We start from the raw sequence: 21,841 nt of genomic DNA on the forward strand, positions 1-21,841 counted from the left end.
TGAAGTTAAATCTAAGTGACTTACCTCTGGGCTGCCATATTATCTGCAAAAGTGAAAAGATGATGTAGCTGTTCCTTTCAGAGGTCCAATATCATTTACTTGACATTGCTACTCTGTCCTTTTTTTCTTTTTCTTTAAATTTACCTTATGCAGGCCTACCTTCTGCTTAGTTGTGAATGCCCTTTGTTTACAAAATCTGTGTGATTTTTCACAGCATGAAATAGCTTCTGTCCTTAGTGTTTGGATTCGGCCACTTGCTATTGGACTGTCTCTCCATTATCAAGTGCCATCATGATGAAAAATTGGAAAGTTTAAAAAAATGATTATTTCAAAAATCCTTTTAGGCTAATTCTGTTATTTTGGATGTTTCCTGGATTGAGACCTTTGGATAAACAATTTGACTCTGTTTGTTAAATTATCTTCGTCTACTGTTATTTGAGGTTAACATTAAATTTCTCTTTGTGATGTTGGTAAAGTCTGTCATTAGTAAGTTAGACCTCAAGTTGAAACACCTAAATCGTGTTGGTCATTACATCAACCTCTGTCCTCCAAAAATTTCAGTCTAATAGTTGGTCTTTAATGCTGCCTGGAGTCTACGTTTTGCCACTGTGATCATTAGTGCTGGATGTGAAATAGGATTTGTGAAGAAGAAGAATCTAGCAAGGAGAGGGATCTACTATTTCCTACCAAGCACAGTGCTAGGGAACAGAGTGATCCCCCTTCAGTGTGGGTCACCAGGATATATTTGGGGAGGATACTCACATAGGCTTCCTTATTCTACTCCTGATATTTCCATACCAGGTCATCTTCTAGGACTCATGAAGCAAGACCTGTGGCTTCAAAGTTGGATGACATTTTGCCTCCACAATACGGCACATGTAGACATCCTTCATGCTGAGGCACCAGCTCTGGCCTGTGCACCCAAAGGATCTTGAATCTACATCTCTTCCCCTTTCTTTTCTCTCTAATATTTTCTGGTGTAGTCAATACTTTTAATGTTATTTTATATGATTCCTTCCATATTGATGAAAGACATTATATATTTCTCACTTTTTTGTGTGTTGATGGTTAACCTGTTTATAAATATTGCCACTATGGCTTCATGTATTTTGAATGTACCTTTGAAGTATTTTTAAAAATTGAAATCATTTACTTCTTCCCACATATTGCACTGTAATTGTGGTCACTTCCATGTATGCTAAGTATACCTGGGAAGTTTCTTCTCTTCTTGCTTTTGGCTAACCTAAAGCTGCTTTTTTAAATGACGTATGATAGGGAAGAAAGTAATTCTCCAAAAAGAGTTATTCTAATATTGTGGGAATTTTGTGGCAATGTCCATCTCACATTTTCACTTTCACTATTCACCCTGAGAATTTGGAGAGTGATGGAAAACTATTTCTTGTTTGAGGCACATACACTGTAATCTTTGTCTTTGGATTCAAATTTTTTGGATGCCCTTGGAAAAATAGAATGCCTAATAGAACCTCAGTAGAAGGGACAGTGATTTATCTCTTCTTGAAGAATGAATCTTACAACTGTTACCAATATTATTTTTATAAATAGTAGTACTCAACTTTTTATTTATTAGAGTGCCAGGATACATATATGTAGCTAGTTTATTGAGTGAGTTGGATTCAGTAAGGTACATATAAAACCACATTTATTTTCTTACCACTGTGTCCTTAGAGGAAGTATCGCCTTCTATTCTCAAATGATATCTTGAGTCCATAGCTTTTCTGGTCACTTATAATTGTTAATGCACAATCTTACTTTCAAATATTGGGAAGTCTAGGAATTCTTAAAACAAACGTCAATCTCCCATTAAACTTAAAGTTTCTTACTTCCCCCAGTTTTGACCTACTTTAGGCTGAGAAACCTCTGTATGGAGGAATGGTGTGATTGGGTCCCTTTCTCCATCATATATGTTGACTTCTCTTGCAATCATCTCCTTGTCTCCTTCTGTACCCTTGAAATCATGGCAGGCTGAGGTTCACCAGATCTCAGGTTTGGGCAATTTTCAGCATGTTCTACCTCAAGAAACTGATAACTCCCTTTAGAATGAGGACCTCTGCAAAAAGTCTGGGACCCCCAGGAACTTAGATAAAAGAGAAAAAAACTAAACATGATAAAATTAAATATGAAATGCCAGTTATCATAGCATATATAAAAGAATAAAATAGTTCCAAAGTGTATATACTCTATTGGAAGTTTTGTTCACTTGTTGACACCCAGCAACAAAACTTTGTTTCTCTCTCAAATCTCAGTTAATTTTGTATCTTCAGAAGCAAAGAAGAAAGGTAGATATGCAGGTAGTGCTGATGTGTCCACCTTTATAGAACAGATGCCCCCAAGGACATGCCCAGAATAGTCTAAGAGTCTTCTGAGGAATTCAGGGAAATTGCCCACAAAACCATGTGGTCAAAAGTTGATCTGTACCTTTAAGAGGTTTTGCATCTAAATTGTCAGTCTTTTCTCAGTGGATTAATTTTTCCTCAGAGTATAATCCCAGTACTTCGAAACTGTCAAACATTTAAGCTTTTTTTTTTAAAGACACACACATGCACATTTTTTCTTCAAAGTATGTCTGGTCATTGATCCTCACAGATTCCTGCAAACCCCAGTCTGACCCCAGAAGTCTGGGGAATGTCTTCTAATAGCAGGTGACACAAAGTCTTGCCAACCCACCTACAACTGGCAACCGAAAGGATCACTGTCTGAGTGAAATGCAGAAGCAGACTATATAACTTTTCAGGGACTTTATGTACTGGCTCTTTCCATTTTATTCAAAACAGTATATTGCCTACTGAAATTCAATATGGAAATATTTCCTTGTGGCTTTAAATAAACGTTTCAGGAACGCATGTTAACAACTAAAAATAGACAAAGCTGCAAATTTCTCAACTTTTCCAAGGTTATTGGGGGAGATTTAACACTTTTCTTGGCATTCTGAAGATTATAGTCCATGATGTCACTGCTACCAAGTCATGGAAACATTGAGAACTTTCTCTTCCTGAGTACAAATAGTTTTGGAGTAGCTTAATACATGTGCTTCATGAGTGTTCGGTGAAGAGTCCCACAAAATGTGGGGTGAGTGGCAGGAGATGGAAGACCCAGTAACACTAGGTGATGGCTGCTGTAGTAGACATCTACTTGGTAACTTCAGATCACTGGGCTAGGCTCTGCTAGGGGTGTTTGGCAGGTGGGAGGGACTACCCCAGTGTTAATTAGGGTAGGCTAACAGCTCTAACAACACCCCAAATCTCAGTAGTCCAACAAAATAAAATACATTTCCCATTCGTCACAGTTCATTGTAGGGGTTCTATGTGTGGTGGATCTCCTGGGTAGCTCTTTGTGAGCAATGATTCAGGAAGACAGCCTCTGCCTTCCCTGTGAACCCCCAAAGCCTTTCTGTTTACCCAGTGAGTGAGAAGAGAATGGAGGATTGCGTGTGGACATGTTCATAGGTCAACTTCCACTCTCTTTCCATTGGCCAGAATTTGTCTTATGACCACACTTGGCTGCACAGGAATCTGGGAAATATAATCTACCTGGGTGGCAGAAGTAAAAGGGACATTGGCAAGTGCTTGGCCAACTTCTGTCATATCCACAACGCACTAGGGAAATTTGGTTGGGTCAGATGCTTTATCTCTGTGTATGACTTCTCCCATCAAAGGAGTTTGATGACAACAAAATAATTATCTTTTTTTTTTGGTTCTTTTTTCTCTTAACAAAACTTGATGTCATTGTGAACAACTTAAAAAAGTGAAGAATTAAATGTAATCCCACCAACCCAGATGCCAACAGTTAACATTTTGGTGAACATGCTTCCAGTCTGTTTTTTTCCCGAACAATAGTTCATATAATTATTTTTGTCAAAAGAGTTCATGTATTTGCTCTTTTTACATTTTTTTTAAATTGGTCTTTGATCATTCAAAATATTGCATTTCTGCGATATTGCATTTCTGCGATATTGCATTTTTGTTTTTTCATGTCCCTAAAAACTGTTTAGTGACCTTATAAGATTTCATCCTATGTATATTCCATAAAGTTTAAACTAAATATTTGTTGGTGCATTTATAGGTGACTTCAAATTTTTGACTGTTATATAGGACTGTGTTGAATATCCTGTAACTCCATCTTTGATTATATCTAAGATAACTTCTTTAGTTTACAGTCATAGTAGTAGAATTTCTAGGTCAAAGAATATGCAAAATTTTATTTTTTTACATATATTTTCAGTTTTCCTTCTCATTACTTATACCAGTTTGAACATACACCAGTGTATGAAAGAACTTGTTTTTCTAACATTTGTCGATATTTGTCGTTATATTTTTATAATTTGACAGTGTAAATGGCAAGACTGGTAGGTCATATTTATATGCATTTCTTTGTTGGTTACTAGCTTTCTTAAAAGTTTATTGGCCATTTGTATTTCTTCATGCTCATTATCTAATTTTCCATGTAGATTTGAATTTTTCTTCTTCAATTCCTAAAGTACTTTGACGGTGTCAGACATGGCACATACTGCAATACAGATAGTCAATAAACACTTGTTAAATAAACAAAGAAAATCAGAAAGATGATTTATATGTTAAGGACTTGAAAACTCTGTCATATGTGTTTCATACATTTCCCCAGATTGTTGAGCATTTTCTGTTATAGAAATAATAATGTTGAAAATAGAAATGCTCAACAATGAATATATAATTTTGTTACTGAGAAAAAAGCAAACTATTTGATTTTTAATTTTATTTATAGTCATTTTAACATACAGAGTTTCTAAATTTTTATGTGTTGTTTAATCCATTAATTTTCTTTACGGATTCTGTTGTTCAGGATGTGAGTGCATCCTAATAGAGGCTGTTCCCATCCTAAATTATATAAATATTCATCTATATTTTTCTTCCTATATTTTATGGTTTAATTTTCAATATTTAAATCCTTATTTGTATTTTTAGATGTATGATATGAGATACAGATTTAGCTTTTCCAAAAATAAATCATTGTCCTCATGCTATTTATTGAATAATTCATTTTAATCCAACTGATATTAAAAGGTCACCTTTGTTAGCTCCTGAATTGTTATGTGTACAAAGCTTGCTTTTAGGTTTTCTATTCTGTTACCTTGACCTGTTAATTGTCTCTGTTAATTTCTGACTACATCCCTTGCTGATTTACTGACTTCATTTTTTTGTGTCCCAAACCTTGTGGGAACCTGAGTCTTGTTTGCAATGATCCTGTCTCTGGCTAGTTGTAGTAATAGTTTCTGTTTTTTTAGTTACCTAGAAGCCACATGCTCATACAAAATAGGCTTAGTCAGTTTGGGCTTGTATAACAAAATACCATAAACAAGTGGCTTGTAAATAACAAAAATTTATTTTTCACAGCCCTAGGGGCTAGAATTCCAAAATCAGGGTGCCAGCATGGTTAGGTTCTGGTGAGTGCTCTTCTTGCTGGGTCTCCACATAGTAGAGAAGTAGATCTCTCTGGGATCCCTTATCTATAAGGGCACACTATTCCCATTCATGAGGGCTTCCCCATCATGGCCTAGTCACCTCTCAAAAACCCCACCTCCAAATGCCATCACCTTGAGGGTGAGAATTTTAGCCTATGCATATTGAGAGGAGCACACGTATTGCAGTAGACGTTTAACAAACTATGTGTTTGAAACACATCTCCTGGGCCTCCATCCATCCCCTTAAAACCCTTAGTCCTTGCTTTGTGTCAGCTGCCACCCCAGCATACTGACTCCTCCTGCTACTGTGGGCTTCCACGGTCCAGGACCAGCCAGTCACCTGGGAGTGCCAGGCTTTTCTCCTTATGGCCCAGCAACTAAACCAAAGGGGTTTTGGATCCTTGTGGCATTTCTGCACCTTGATGAAACACCTACCACAGGGCATAATACTTGGTTTTGGGAATGTTCTTCTCTGGAGCCAGATGACATAAGCCAGGCATGCAGGGTGACTCTGATGAATGGCAAACAGGGTGTAAGAATAATGCAGGCAACTAAATTTCTCTTCTTCCTCCATCTCTTGGGCTGCTATTAGGCAGAATTTTTCTGTATAACTTGACAACAAGGCTTTTGAATAGCTGAGAGGAGAAATCTGCCCAGCAGCTGGCCATCCCCATTTGTGGCTCATCCTGAAGCCTGTACAGTGACACATCCCCTTGCATTGTTTCCATTTCCCGCACTCTCATCACTCTGGGTTTGCACGTCTCAAACAGAGCACCGGAGCTTAATTTTTGCTTCAGGCGATGTTCTGTGAAACCCAGGCTAAAAAACTATGTCTAGACACAGTCACTGATTTCCATATTCCTGCTGTTTTTTTTTTTTCTTTTCTCTGTACTTTATTTTTTTCATGGAAAATAAATAGATGCGCACAGACAAGCCTCTGTTTTAAAGACTCTCTCCCATGACGTCGTCCTGGTACACACCTAAAGAAGTGGTAGCTGTAAAACAATCCCTAGCCGTCAGTACATTGTGCATTACTCTGTGTATGTGTAAGCTATACAAGTAGTACAGGATTGTATGATGTTTTGTGCATTTTAGACCTTTTGTTACTTGTGATTACACTTCAAATATTAAAAATCACCTCCAATTAACATTGGTGCAGGCTTGCAGATTCTGTGTGTGTTGCCTCCTCAGGTCTCAGAAAAATGGATTGAACATCTAGACTAGGGAAGCCTGAGCTGTATTAGATGGATAGACATGTTTCATTGTAGATTTTTGTGAAGCAGCTGAATTACCTGCCTAGCTCTGTTTCTTTCTAGGGTGTACAGCTGCAGCTGGTTAGTATCAGGATATACAATAGATCAGGATCTTCATCCAGAACTTCTCGATTACTATAAGGCGCCTTCAGATGACGCCTTTAGCATGCTGGTTTACAACCCTGGATGCAGGAATCATCTGGGAAGTATTAAAAATGCTTATACCTGTACCCAAACCCCAGGGACTTAATTGGTCAAGGGTGGGCTTGGGCACGGCTATTTTTCACAAATTAAAATTGGAATTAGATTTAATCAGATTAAATTAGAATTGCCTCCAGGTGATTCTAATATGCTGCCTGGGTTTTGTGCGCCATTGTTCTAAATAATAACACCTTTTAAAACTGCTCCAAAGCTTTGTGGAGTTTCTAAAAATAATTGTTTAGTTTATCTTCAAAAATCTGATGAGAATAGTCTCTTTTTAAGGGAAGAATAGTATAAGAATCTTAGAATGATTGCCTACATTGGTTTGTAGAGCTTTATTTTTAAATATAATTTTAAAAGTTGAACTAATCATGAACTGTTAACTTATTTATTGTCATAACTTTTTAAAAAGCTGTCTTGATTTCTTGGTGGCACTTGATGCAAAACCAGTTCATTGGGGTGAATTACTGTCCTCATACTCAAGTAATCCGAGTGGCCAGGGAAGACTTAAAAAATGTTGTAGGGGCTACAATTTTTGCTTTCACTGAACTGTTGAGGGATGTACTTGGCATCTTTTCAGCTATTCCTCTTTGCTAGACCTTAAGAGCTGGAAGAAAGCCAGAAAGCCAAGAAAATGAAATGATAGACATTTTTTTTTTTTTTAAATCACTATACATATCACCAGAGTAGTTTTGATGAAGGACAATTATGATTATGCAGTTTTAGGTATCTCAAATAATTATTTTTCTTTAATTATACAAGAAGTACAGGATCAAGTAATGTTTTGTGCATTTCATGCCTTTTGTTACATATGATTAGACCTGAAATATTATAAAGCACCTCTAATTAACCGTAGTTCAGTCTTGAGAAATCTGACTGTGGTAACAAAGCTTCTGATGTTGGCCTCTTAGAGTCAGCAAATTATTTCTTTATTTTATTTTATTTTATTTTATTTTAAAGATGTGGGGTACTATTTGGGGCTAGGTTTACAAATGATCATTTTGTAGGTGAAACTTGGGCCTCACTTTGGTCCTCACTTTACCTGGTTTGAGATCAGTTCTCCTTACTGATAAGGTGTGCCCCACCTCCCTCCCTTGGCAGTTTTCCATTACTGCCAATCCCTTTCTTATAGTATTATTATAATTGTTTAGGGCCCACTTATGAGTAAGAACGTGGTATTCAGTTCCCTGTTTCTGTGATAGATCACTCAGCATTATGAACTCTAAGTCCATCCAAGTTGCTGCCAAGTTCATAATTTTGTTCTTCTTTATGGCTGCATAATATTCCTTTGTGTACATGTACCACATTTTAAAAAATCCAATCCTCTTTCTATGAGAAGCACAGTTGGTTCCATGTTTCTGCTATTCAGCATACTATTTCAATGGCCAAGAGTATGTTAGACTGGGCTAAGGGCATCATTTTATCTTTCTTTGTAGATATATGTTGTAACTATCCAGTTATGTTGCCTACAGAGAGCAAATCAGTTTCCACAAAGTGAATAACAAAACAGCATGCATGGGCCAGCAAAATTTGAAGTGGAATTTTAACACTACTGACAGATGGACTGTGATCTAGCTGCCTTTTTAATGCTTGAAAGATCACTGCTCATCTTTGCTTTTTTGTGTATTATTGAGAGCATCTCTCCCAAGTGCCCCAAATAGTCCCCCTGAAGGCAGCGTTCCCTTTTGTCTTGGGAGAATAAGTGTAGGATTCTGCATGTGGTGAATTGATAATGAGGTCTATAAATACTATATACAGTCAAACATGCATCTTTTGGCAGACATACAGATCTCATTGAATGATGCAGAATGTACCTTCTTTCGTCTCTCAGCCAATTCCCTGTATTTTGGCAAGAATAAATTCATAGCTGCATACATGGAAAGCTGGATATAAATGCTAAATTAGAACATTTGAGGTCAAAAAGTAGGCAAAAAAAAAAAAAAAAAAAATCCATGGCTCTCCATTTAACTTTTCAGGATGAACTGACTCATGACGTCCTTTAGACTCTTTCTTCTTCCAACACTATGGCTTAAACTCCAACTCAATGGAAATGACAAGAAGTGATTTCATAGATGGGAAGACTGCCTACAGACAGGAAAAATATCCTTTGAGTTATAAAAGAGGCATATTATTCCTAATGATTTTCAGCTGGGATGAAGACCACTTTATACATTTACCTACAAACAAGAAATAGGTCCGCATTGATCCATTCTGCAGGCCAGCAAGAATACTTGGATTAATTGGATATTATTCCTCTTCTTAAGAAATGTTCAGCTGTGGGAAGGAGATCAACAAAGAGATCAATATCCAAGTTCATTGAGAAGCTCTGCCTTGGGATTCTGCACTGCACACTAAGCTTCCCCAGAAGATGTGCAATTGTTTCTGGGAAGCTGAGCCCAGGAGCAGATACCTCTAAAAAATATGTTACAAGTATTCTCTGTGGGACCTGGGGGCTGGACCAGGTTGTTTCTCAGTGCCATCTTTAATTCTCCCTCATTGTGTTTTTTTGTTTGTTTGTTTGTTTTTGAGTTGGAGTCTCACTCTGTCATTCAGACTGGAGTGCAGTGGCCACTCCCGATCCTTCCACCTCAGCCGTCTGAGTAGCTGGAACTACAGGCATGCGCTACCACTCCCAGCTAATTTTTTGATTTATTGTAGAGATGAGGTCTTGCCAAGTTGCCCAGGCATGTCTCGAACCCATGGGCTCAGGCAATCCACTCACCTCAGCCTCCCAAAGCACAGGATTACAGTCTGAGCCACCGAGCCAGGCAGCTTTTTTTTTTTTATGTGGAGGAGAAACACTTTGGCAGCCAGAGTAGAATAACTGAAAACTGAATAACATGAAAAGAAACATACATTCTATTAGAAGAGTGGGCACTTGTGCCAAAGCCTAAGAAGGGAGTTCATATCACAATATTGTGATTGTGGGAAATATATTGGATAGTAAGTGCTGCCTGGGATGGTGTTGCATGAGCATATACCTCGGCAAGGAAGGGTATGCGAGAGTGGAACTGAAAGAAGCACAGTACTGCCTTGTTGCATAGTATGCAAGGCTTTGTATTTGGCAGTAAAAGGAATAAATAGGGTTCCTGTAACTAGGGCACTTCTGTGTGAGTAAAGGATGACTGGACATAGCATAAAATGTTTTAATATAGGTAGATGTGGTCACAGAAAAAATCAAAACTTCTGTGGGATTTTAGGGTAAGGTCAACTCATATCCAAGGTATAGGAAAGGTTTTACAGAAAATGGGACAAGATATTGGCCATGGGAAGTAGAGTAGGGCAATGATAGTAAGCTACATGCAGAAGAGAGTCTGAAAGAGCTGACTGGACCTAGGGAGCTGGATAAGGGAGGAGTTAAGGATGACACCAGGCTCAAGTTTGGAAGTCTGGAAAGTGGAAATACCATTTCTAGGAATAAAAATTTTCATGAAGAAAAGAAGTATGGAGTTGGACAGAAAAGATAAGAGAAAAGAAGTTTGGAGATTTCGTTCCTGGCCTTTGACTTTGAAGAACTGAGTAGAGGTGTTTGCCAGGAAATGGATTAGAGTGAATGAGACAGTGTGGAGCTGGAGGGTTCTGAAGACCGTTGATTGAGGGGAGCGTTTCACCCTTGGAATTGGATGGGTCACATCATAAAAGTTCTTTCACTAAAGCTCAGTAGAAGTCATATTAAAAGTAATTAAAGAGAAAGAGGGCAAAATGGCAAGGTGTGTTGACAGTTCTTTCAGGAAGTATGGTGGTGAAGGCCAGGTCTGTATCATATTTATCTTAGTGTCTGAAAACTTTAGCACCATACTGACTCAATTCGCTTTTGTTAATACAAGGAAAAGTGAGATGTTGAATGCTAGCTTAAGTGGAGTCAAGAGATGTTTTGGATTCTTTATTTTAGGACAGAAGAAATTTCCCTTGCACAGGGAAAATATCCATTGCAGAAAGAAAGGCAGGAGATGCAAAGGGAAAAAGACAGCATGCTGGAAAAGTCTTGGCAGTGTCTATCTCAGGGGCACAGATGGAGGGATTAAATTTGGAAAGGAACAACTATGAACCATGTGTTGGTAAAGGATCTGAGGGCAAGGGAGCTTATTCCTTTGAGTCAAGAAAAAAAGGGGGAAAATATGGGTGAAGCTTTTGAGAAAAGTTGAGAGTGAGAAGCCCAGGTTGAAGAAACTTACATTTTATGACTTCATTCTTCTCAAGAAAGTAAAAACAAGATCAACCTCTGTGAGTATAGGGAGAGTAAGTTTGGGGCAGGGGAATGGAAGAACTCCAACAGCTGTGTAGGAAGTGAATGAGAGAAGAATGAAAACTTAAGGAATAAAACTGAATTCCAAATAAGTTTATTTTTAATTATGATATTTGTGATAGATCCCCAACCCATGGTTTTTCTCCAGCAATGCTTAGTTCCCAAACATTATGGGTGGAGAAAGAAGACCAAGAGAGAGTAGAAGCTTTCTGGTTAGATAGAGGATAAATAACTTAAGGATACTAGTAAAAGCACAATGAACTGACTGTGGGGAGGTAAGTGGAACCATGAGTTTATTAAGGGCCTGGGAAAATAAAGCCTAGTCAAGAAAGAAGAGGCCTTAATGAAGACACAGGGAAGCTTCAGAAAGAGTGAGGGCAAGGGAAAGAGGGAAGGAGAGAAGGCTGTGGTTAGTGAGAGGAATTTTAGCTAGAGATTTCTTTGTCCTCATTAGTTCAAATCAGGCCTGGGCTGTGTACCTTATTTAATCATTTTCATCATGTTGCTTGGCTCATTTTTAGGGTTTCTGTGTTTGTTAGGATAAGATACCCTGGGAAAGGAAGTGTAAAATTGTCTCTTTCTTCTACCATAGTAAGATCACATTTGGAGGGTTGTGTTTAGTTCCAGACATGTCTTTTGACTATATGTTCTTGTATATCTCACTGACTTAAACTTGGAAAGGACAGATAAGACCACTTCTCCCTACCTGTATTACAGTCTTTCTGGTCCAAGACATTGTCCTATATGTAGGCCATGACTGTACTCTCCTAACCTCTCGTGAGTCTCTTCTCTACAGACATCCAGAATTAAACATTAAGTAAGACCATATTGCTCCACTGCTACAGACAAGCCACCGGGGCTCAAGTCTTCACTGCTACAGACATGCCACCAGGGCTCAAGTCAGGCCCTATACTCTATGACCCGGACTACTTCTTTGACCTTATCTCCTTCTGCTTAATCTTTGGTTCTTTCCACTCCACCCATACAGACATTCTTGGCGTTCCCCACCCCAGGGCCTTTGCACTTGATTGTCCATCAGTCTAGAATATTCTGCCCAATATTTATGTACCTTATTTCCTCACTTTCTTTAGGTATTCATCATCTTCATAATTAGGTCTTCCCTGATCTCTCTATTTAATAGTGTTTCCAACATATCACCCCATTCCCTTTGCCAGTTTTATATCTCTTTCTAACGTGCTATTTATTTTACTCTTTTTTTTCTTTTTGCTGCATGTGTTTTTCAATGAGAAGGTAAGCACACAGCGGCAGGGGTTTTATTTTACTTGTTTGTGACTCTCTCCTCATTTTATACAGCAGTTTCTTGGCACATAGTAGATGCTTGATAATGTAACATTATCAATGGAATGAGTGAATATTGAATTACCTTGCAATAAAAGTCATGTATACCCATTACAGAAAATTAGGAAAGACCAGGAAAGTATATAATATAAATATATGTATATATACATATATATGTATATAACTAATATGTATATGCATGTATATATGCATATTCAGATAATTCTATGTAGAAATAGCCTCCACTAGTATTTCAGTGTAATTGCTTTTTTAAAAATATATACATATGTAGTTGATGCATCCACAGGCATATCGGTAATAGAATGTAACTGCAGGGATACGACCAGCGATAAAGATTTAAAATCATATCATCTGATGGATGGTTTGAGGGATATTTGGCCTGGAGGTACCCAAGCTTTGAGTAGCATAATGATCATTTTAGATATTTAAAGAATTATGGTGTCTAAGACAAATTATACTTATTCTATATAAATCTGGACTAGAACTGAACCCACGCTAGTGGGGAAGAATCAGAAAGGGAATTTCAACTCCATAGAAAGATCAGTTATCTCCAGTCAGCCACCCACTATGGGGCTCAATTTTTGAAGAACAGAGGTTGACATCACTAGGAGTTCAAATAGAAACTCTATAACTACCTGTTAGATATGATCTACTTGACCTTTATCCAAGGATTCTAAGATAGGCAGCAAAGCCCCATTTAAGAAATTTTTAAGGCTGTTTTAAGCAGGTAACAGTAAATTTGCTAACAGCAATAAAAGAAAATATCTTATTTGCCTGTGGGTATTTTTTTGTATAAAATATCTTTTCTATTTATGAGAGTAGTGACTTGCATACAATGTCTGTTTGCTATTTATTCCTCTCTTATCACCCCATCGGTACTCACAGTTTAAGTGCCATATTATCTTGAAAAAGTGTAAAAATGCATTTAATTGGTCGTGCATAAGATAGATCAGACAAATAATTCATGTTCTCTTAACAAATCTATTCGTCTGCTTTTATAAATGTGTTACTCTAGAAACATCAGGAACACATTAAGCTACATAATAACTGAGATTTTAAGGCCATGTTTTGAAGACCCTCTAAACCCAACTGATATAAACAGATTTAAGCCTGTCGCGGTCATGATGTCATTGTCTTGTAAACATCTTTTAGCCTTTGGAGAAATTGTAGCAGACATTATCAGCAGAATTCATAAACAAGCCATTGAAAAATATACACAAAGAAAAGTTTGTAATTTGAGTAATTTTTGTAGAAAAGTCACAGGGTATCTTGGTGGACTTATAAGTGAAATGATAGATTTAACAGTGAAATGCATTTTTACTTTGAAGCAGTTGATATTTTTAGAATACCTATTTTTAGGAAGAGTAACATGAATTCATTTGAATTGCTAAAGTTTTGTTAAATTCACTACAAATTATTTGATTTATCTGTATTTTACGTCAGTTTGAAGTAAAACATTAAAAAAAATAAATTAGATGGTGTTTTTAATCTCAATCATTCACAAAAATAAATTTTAAATTGTTTAAGATTCTATTTAAGCCTGACTTATTACCTTAAATTTCATGCCATGATTGCTTTCTCAGAAAAATTTAGTGAGATGTCAATCATTTAAGGTTTATTTTATACTCCATCAAATGGCAATATGTGGCATTAAACAAGCCCTCCGTATTACAAGAAATGAAGTGTAATTAAGTGTATTATAATAATGTAAGGTGAAACGGGAGACAAAGCATTTTTTTAGCCAGAGCTATCTGGGCAACCCACCTTCATGCTCTGAATTTATTTGGATTACCAAGATGATTGAGGGGATTTTTACTCAGGTAATTGTGGTTGGGCAATCTGGACTTTTCTTTAAATTCAGTCTGAATGAAGTGACTTAAACAGAAACATATGGGTTTGGAAAGGCAAGCATCAGAACTCTTAAAGGACAATAAAAGGAGTAATAAGAATTTATAATTGGATGGCATCTTTCATCCATATGGGTTCGACAGCGTTTTAAAGCCTTGTAAAGAAGAGCCAGATAGACAGACAAGGGTGCTCGTTCCACTCACGGTTGTGGTCAAGTTCAGTGAAATTTGCAGTGTTCAAATTCCTGCTTGTCTCCCCTTTACCCCAAGGCTTTTCCAGCCACCCACGTGCTTGAAGGCAGAGCTGAAGCAAGGCGCTCTGGCCAAGGGCCAAAATGCTTTCCTGATGAATTTCACCACCTTGCCACGATAAGTACATGATGTGGTCTTCTCATCCTGGCCCTCTCCGGGTGCCTTCTTGATCCTTGACGATGTACACCCACCATTGTCACCACCAAAATGTCCTTGCACTCAGAGCTTGGGGTTACTTAGTCAGCTAACATGTGGCAAATACTTTATGGAGGCCGGCTGAACAATTTGACATTCAGCAGAAGAGCCTAATTCCTAGTAAAGATTGATTGAGATGATAAGGAACTTTAGAAGACTCTGAAACGCAGGGTCTCGCTCCTCTGTGTCTGTTGACATATGACAGGTGACTGGGCATAACTGATGATTGTGAGGCTTGATGCCTACCTGGGCTCCTTGCTGAAGAGGGGACTTTATTCCATTGGAGCGAGAGAGGGAGGGAGATAACATGTTCTCATCTCCCGTTGCCTTCCAGGGGAATTGTTTGATGTCAGTATTTTGAGAGATTTTAAATAATTCACTCATCAAGGGGTTTGTACCTTACTAATAATTTTATTTAAATCTTAGCTTTTTACTATCAGGGCGACTCAATTGTGAACAAATCATAGGACTGGGAAGAAGTGGGATGTGGAATGACTGCTTAATGAATACGAAGTTTCCTTTTGGAAAAATGGTGAAAATGTTTGGAACCAGACAGAGGTGGCGGTTGTACAACATTATGTTGACAAACTCAATGTTATTGGATTGTTCACCTCAACAGAAACAAAAAATAATAGAAAACAAAATATGTTTGAGTGATGTTTTTTAAAAAAATCACATGATGGGGGTGCGCTTTTACAACTTAGTCCTGGAGTCAAAGAGGGATAGAGATGTTTCTCTGCCTGAAACACTGTCCCTGGGATTAGAGCACATGCCCACACTCCTGGCCGTCTGGGCTATGCTGACTGTACTTGCGGCTGGTTGCTGAAAGCCACTCCTTGCTTGTGTGTGTGCAGGGACATGACCCTTGAACAAAAACAGATGGTGGGGAGAGGGGCATTGGGCCTGAGTGGCTTATATGATTAGTATGCTAAAAAATGACCTCTCCAAAAAATACTGCAATGATGTATAAATAGTCTTTCACTTTTTCACCTTATTTATTAATTTATTTTCTGTCCTACCATGCTTAAAAAATATAACTCAAAAGTTATATTTATCAATCTAGAACTATGCTGTCCAGTTAAAGTAGAATGTGAGCCATGTATGTAATTGTACGTGTTCTATTAGCCACATTTTAAAAATGTAAAAACGAGCTAGTGAAATTAATTTCAATCACGTATTTTCTTTAAATATTGCCTCCCAGTGTCTATGTGGAGAGCTCAGGATAATAATCCTTAAAATATGGGATCAGTATAGCAATTATTAATGAGATACTTTACTATTTTTTTTATGAAGTCTTCTAAATCTGGTGTCTATTCTGCACTTACAGCACATCTTGATTTGGACCACTCACTTTTCAAGTGATCAGTAGCCATGTGGGCTAGTAGCTGCCATTTGGATGGTGCCATTCTAGAAGTTAAAATTTTTACTGAGTTCTCTATGGTCTCAGGAGATGCTTGGTGAACTAAAATTAGGTGTAGAGTGAGGAGCATCACGTTGCGCATTAGTTTAGAGCTTCAACATCATTAAAATGCCTTTACCTCACAATAATGTGAGATAGAAGAAGCAATATTCTTTTTCATTTTGTGGTTGAGGAAACTGAGATTCTGAGAACTCAAGAATGTGCCTTCATTATTGCCCAAGAAGGCTTAACTGCTATCTTGGTTTCCCAGTTGTCCTGGACAGGCGCTGAGCAATCTGTGAGCCTGGGGGAAAGATTTATGTACTCCTGGCCCACAACCAGGAGTGTGAGCATGTGCTCTAATCTCAGGGACAATGTTTCAGGCAGAGAAACATCTCTATCCCTCTTTGACTCCAGGACTAAGTTGTAAAAGAGCACCCCCATCATAGAAGAGAAAAATGAATCTCAGGGAAGTGAAGGAGCTCTCCTGGCAGTCATGTGCTAGTCAACATGGCAGCCTACACAAGGGCCACACCGAGAACTCCTTTTACTTCTGGTTAACAACCACAAACCCAGGGAACCTCCTGTCTCTAGTCTCCTGGCCAGTCTTGCTTGGTCATTAGCTAGAAACAAAGGACTGTGGGTATGATGTGGAATTGCATGTAAACCACGGAAGCTGACAGATGAGTTCACTGCCTTAGTCACTTAGCCTTTTGACAGATTCTGGCCAGACACCAATTTCAGAAACCTGGAATTGTCCCCAGCTGGTACCTCTCCCAGTGCAGCTCAGTCTTAGAGCAGGTAGTAGCTGGACACAAGCCCATTTCTTGTTAGGCCACTTGTTCATATTGGACACAACTCTGTCTCCTTGGACCACGAGCTAGGAAGGAAGAAGGACCAACTAGACCCAGAAACTTTCAGGGATACATTTAATTCTATTTCCCTCCCATACACAAAATCCTGAGATCTTATCAACCAAAAAATGCATCTATTTAATTCATTAATGTCTTCTTTTAGGTGAAGACTTAACTTGCAAAAAGAAATTTCAGGGTTACAATAATTTCGGTTAACTCAATCCAGCATTTTAAAGTATAGATTGATCATAGATTTTTACACAATTCTCATTTTGCATTTTGAAATGGGAATACCAATAACACACCCCCAATGCCTTGTTTGCTTGGGCACTCTTCCCTTCAACATGTTCTAAATACCTACCATGTCTCAACTCTGTGTTGGTTTCTGAGTATTCAGAAGTGTGGTCTTTTGCCTCCAAGTTTAATGATGGATACAGCTATGCAAACAGGTGCTTCAACAGAGGATGCATAAAAATGTTAGGGAACATAGAAGGGAGCTGACATTCCAGGGGGAGGCTTCACTCAGGAGGTGAGGCTAGACCTCGCATGGAAAGATGGATAGGAGTTCTCAAGGTAGATATAGAGGAAAAGAGTATTTTTGGCCTAGGAGAGAATGGCTCTTCTTAAGACCATAATTATTTTCTTTTTTTTTGAGTTGGAGTCTTACTCTGTCACCCAGACTGGAGTGCAGTGGCCGCTCCCGGCCACTGCAGCCTCGACCTGCTGGGCTCCAGTGATCCTTCCGCCTCAGCCTTCCAAATAGCTGGAACTACAGGCATGTGCTACCATGCCCGGCTCATTTTGATTTATTGTAGAGATGAGGTCTCGCCAAGTTGCCCAGGCAGGTCTTGAACCCACGGGCTCAGGCAATCCACTCACCTCAGCCTCCCAAAGACATGGGATTACAGGCTGAGCCACCGAGCCCAGCTCATAATTATTTTCATGTGGGAAGTTTTTCCAATGGCACATCCTTGGTGTTAACTGATCAGCTTTCAAACATGGGCCTTCTGTGGAGATGTGGCTGGATGGCTGTGATGGACTCCTAAAGCCCTGGTGTGTTAGTTACTTTGGTTTGAGACAAGCTCAGTATCTACCTGGAGAGTCTATTTTCAGGACTAACTTACCAGCAAGATATTTAATATAAGTCCAATGGAAGTCCTTTATGAGCTCCATCCCTAGGGATAAAGAGAGATTTATTGGCTCATGACTTACATAACACTTGTTATCAGATATAGTAACCCAGGATTGAGTTCAGAGAGAGTTTTCTTAGGCAGAGCAGAGACGCAAAGAGGACAAGATGTGAAAAAGCATCAGAAAGATAGTGTTGATTAAAGGAAAGCATGGTGTTTTCTTACTAGTCAAAGATGTGCATTTAATAGGAAATTCCTTCTCCCCATGAAATCCCATAGAATTTTATGTGTATTCCTCTTGTGAAAGAATGATTGTGTGAAAATCAAGCACTTAATGTATAAATGCAAGTGAATTTATGGAGCCAGCATGGCAGAATATTTGAAATTGCAATTAAATTGAAAAAGCTAGGAAGTACAGTAAGTCCCCTAAAGTCCCCTACATATGAACCTTCAAGTTACGAACTTTAATGATGCACATATGCATTTTTTTATGTATTGTTTCTCTCCACCAGGTGTCAGTATAGCCTGTTAAATACATACAGTACTATATAGCCAATTGTGTTAGTTGGGTACCTAACCTAACTGTTGGACTTAAAACAAATTGAACTTACAAATGCGCTCTTGGAAAGAAACTTGTTCATATGCTGGGGACTTCCTGTATAACAGTTTTCAGAGAAGCAGAACATATTCTACTTCATGTTACTGGTATTATGTGGCCTGAAAGGTCTTTAAATATAGGTTACTCCCCTGATTCATCTTTGGGTCTTCCAGGTTGCCCAGCACATAGCCTAACACATGTGGGTTATCTGTGGGTATGCTATATGAAGAAATGGACAAATACAGGAAAGGGTAACGGTGACTTGAAAAATCATAAAATACAAGTATAAGATATCAAATGGGTTTATATGTGATAAGTGCTACAAAATCTTTCATTTTTATTTTATATTTTGTTTTTAATTGTGACAAAATACGTATAACATAAAATTTACAAACTTAACCATCAGTAATGTTAAGTATATTCACATTGTTGGTGAAGCCAATCTTCAGTGCATATTCATCTTGCAAAACTTAAACTTGATGCCCATTAACCAACACTACCCATTCTCCCCACTCCTAGCTCCTGGCAATCACCATTGTACTTTCTGTATTTATGAATTTGACATACCTCATATAAGTAGAATCATATACTATTTGTCTTTTTGTCACTGGTTTGCTTCACTTAGCATAATATCCTCAAGATTTATCCACGTTGTAGCATCTGTCAGAATTTCCTTCTTTTTAAAGGTTAAATAGCATGCTATTATATACCATATTTTGTTTATTCATTCATCTGTTGATGGACACTTGGGTTGTATCTACCTTTTGTCTATTGTGAATAAAGCTGTTATGAAAATGGTTGTATACATATCTCTTTGATATTCTGCTGTATAATTTTTTTGAACACATACCCAGAAGTGGAATTTCTGGATTATATTTAATTTTTTGAGAAGTCACCATATTTTTTTTCATAGAGGTTGTACTATTTTACATTTCTACTAATGAGCACTGGGTCGTATATTTTCTCCATATCCTTGCCAACATAGTTTTTTTTAAAAATAGTAGTCATCCTAATGGGTGTGAGATGTAAAAAATTATCTTTTTTTAAGATCAGTAAATGAAGCTATTGTCACTTCTTTTCAGTCAGTGGATGCCTTTTAAGAAATCTTTCTTCAAAGCAGACTATAATTTGAAGTCTGAGGCTTCTTATAGGTAACTTTCAAGAACCCTATGAACCAGATGTTCTTTTGGAAATAGAAATTTTGATAAAACATGCAAAACAACTTTCCCTCCCAAAGCTTAAAAGAAAAATTGTAGAATTTAGCAAAAAGGACACCTGATCTCAAACCAGGCTAAGTGGGGACCAAAGGGAGGCCCAAACTTTACTGTATGATGTCCACTTATGCATGTAATCCTGAATTGTACCCCACATCTTTAAAATAAAATATTTTTAAAAAGAAAAATTGTAGAATTTTACAAAAAAATTACAAATTAGTCTTCTGTCAATAATGACTTACTGGCTTATGTGAAAGTGAATATTAATGGGTAAGTAATCTCAGGACTGTGTGGTGAGAGTGACACTCAGAGCAGAATCTTACAATCATTTTTGTCTATCTTGGGAAATACTTGAGTGAAGGAGCTGTCCAGCAGGAGAGAGGCACGTTGCAAAGGCTTGATTTTACACATATTAGCAACTCCTTGTTGCAGTACAAGTGGAGGGTTTGGTGTGTGCTTCTGTGTGTGTGTGTGGAGGAGTGAGGGTGGGTATTTCTTGTGTAGGAAAAAAAAAAATCACTGTTTACACTGTAACTCTCTGTGCTTACTGCCTGGGAAAAAATATATACTTTCCGAAACTAGTCAATTTTAAGAGCATGAATACGGTGACATCATCCAGCAGAGGTAAATATCAGTTGAGCAGCTGGTATAAGAGCCGTCGCAATGAGTTATGAGGCTCCGAAACTTTCTACATTGGTGTACGCCCTTAGCGGCATGATATGAAGACTTTCGTTTAGCCTAAGTGTTTGTTTTAATGAGGTATTGCAGTGTAGCACACTCAAATGAAAAACACATGATGTACCCCAGGCAAGAGAGAAGCAATAACTGTACAGATTTCTGAAGAAGACTAGTCATACCACAGGCTACCATTATAACAGAAAAAATAACAAGAATTTTAATACAGTTGTCTGGCCAAATATATTAATTTAAACTGAATGCCTTTTAAAAAAATATGATTGCTGTAAGGCACAACGTTCCACTGGCAAGCATCTTCAAAACGTTCATTTTAGAGGATTCACGGAAAAAGCGCAGCAGTCCTTGCCGGCATGTCCATTTGGGGGATCCTCTGCAAAGTCTTTGATCATTTATGTGAGCCTTCTTTGAATTTGACACAAAGAAGCTAAAATTAAAAAAGAAATGAATTTTTAAACCGGTTAACTTCTTTGTATTTATGCAAGAGAATGGCTGATTTACGGATGGCAGAAATACTTTCTAGAATTCTAAAGTGATAGCACTGGGTCGTACATCCCAGGTCAGCTGGTCCTTTGCCCTGGCTGCGTGCTGACCTGAGTTCAAATGACTGAGACAGATTCCTGTATCTCTGTGACTTCACTTGAGTTTTAGTCCTAGGTTCTAATAACTTTTTGTCTGAAAAAAGTACTTTATTTTTTGTGTTATTTAATTTAGATATCTGAAATATCAAAGTGCTCTACTTTATTTTAATTCAATCATCATTTTACAAGTTCAAGGAATAGAGATGGAAAAGAGCTCATGCCCTCAGATGGTTTATGAGTAGTTCATTTTTGACAAAAATTTATCTAAAATGGTTTGATGACTGACTGAGAGAGCATATGGAGGCTTTTTAGGTCAAGGGACATAATTTTATTATTTGATTTCTTTATATTTATTTTGAGTCTACCTCACATGTAAATCACCAAAGAGGGCATCAGGGTGATAGTTACTTCTGTGTGTCGAGATCTTGAATTGCCGGTGTGTGGAGTTGGAAGGCAGCTGAGAACGTGTGGGGGAAGGTCATGCCACCAAAGCCCCACTCTCTTGAAAATATCACAGATGAGCAAGATGATCTCGTTTCACCTTGAATACATCCAGGCGTGGGATTCAAATCAGAAATCTTCATTTATTGCTGTTTCCTCACT

The 21,841-nt window shown here is 37.9% G+C and overlaps 1 protein-coding gene across 2 annotated transcripts in view; it reads left to right on the top strand.

The window, feature by feature from the left end:
- Positions 1–21,841, top strand: part of ERG (ERG, ETS transcription factor) — a 295,512-nt gene that overhangs the window by 116,692 nt on the left and 156,979 nt on the right. The gene's annotated exons all lie outside the window — the stretch shown is intronic.

Source organism: Carlito syrichta, unplaced genomic scaffold (assembly GCF_000164805.1).
Source record: "Carlito syrichta isolate Samal-C Ts95f unplaced genomic scaffold, Tarsius_syrichta-2.0.1 Scaffold302518, whole genome shotgun sequence".
NCBI classification, from domain to species: Eukaryota; Metazoa; Chordata; class Mammalia; order Primates; family Tarsiidae; genus Carlito; species Carlito syrichta.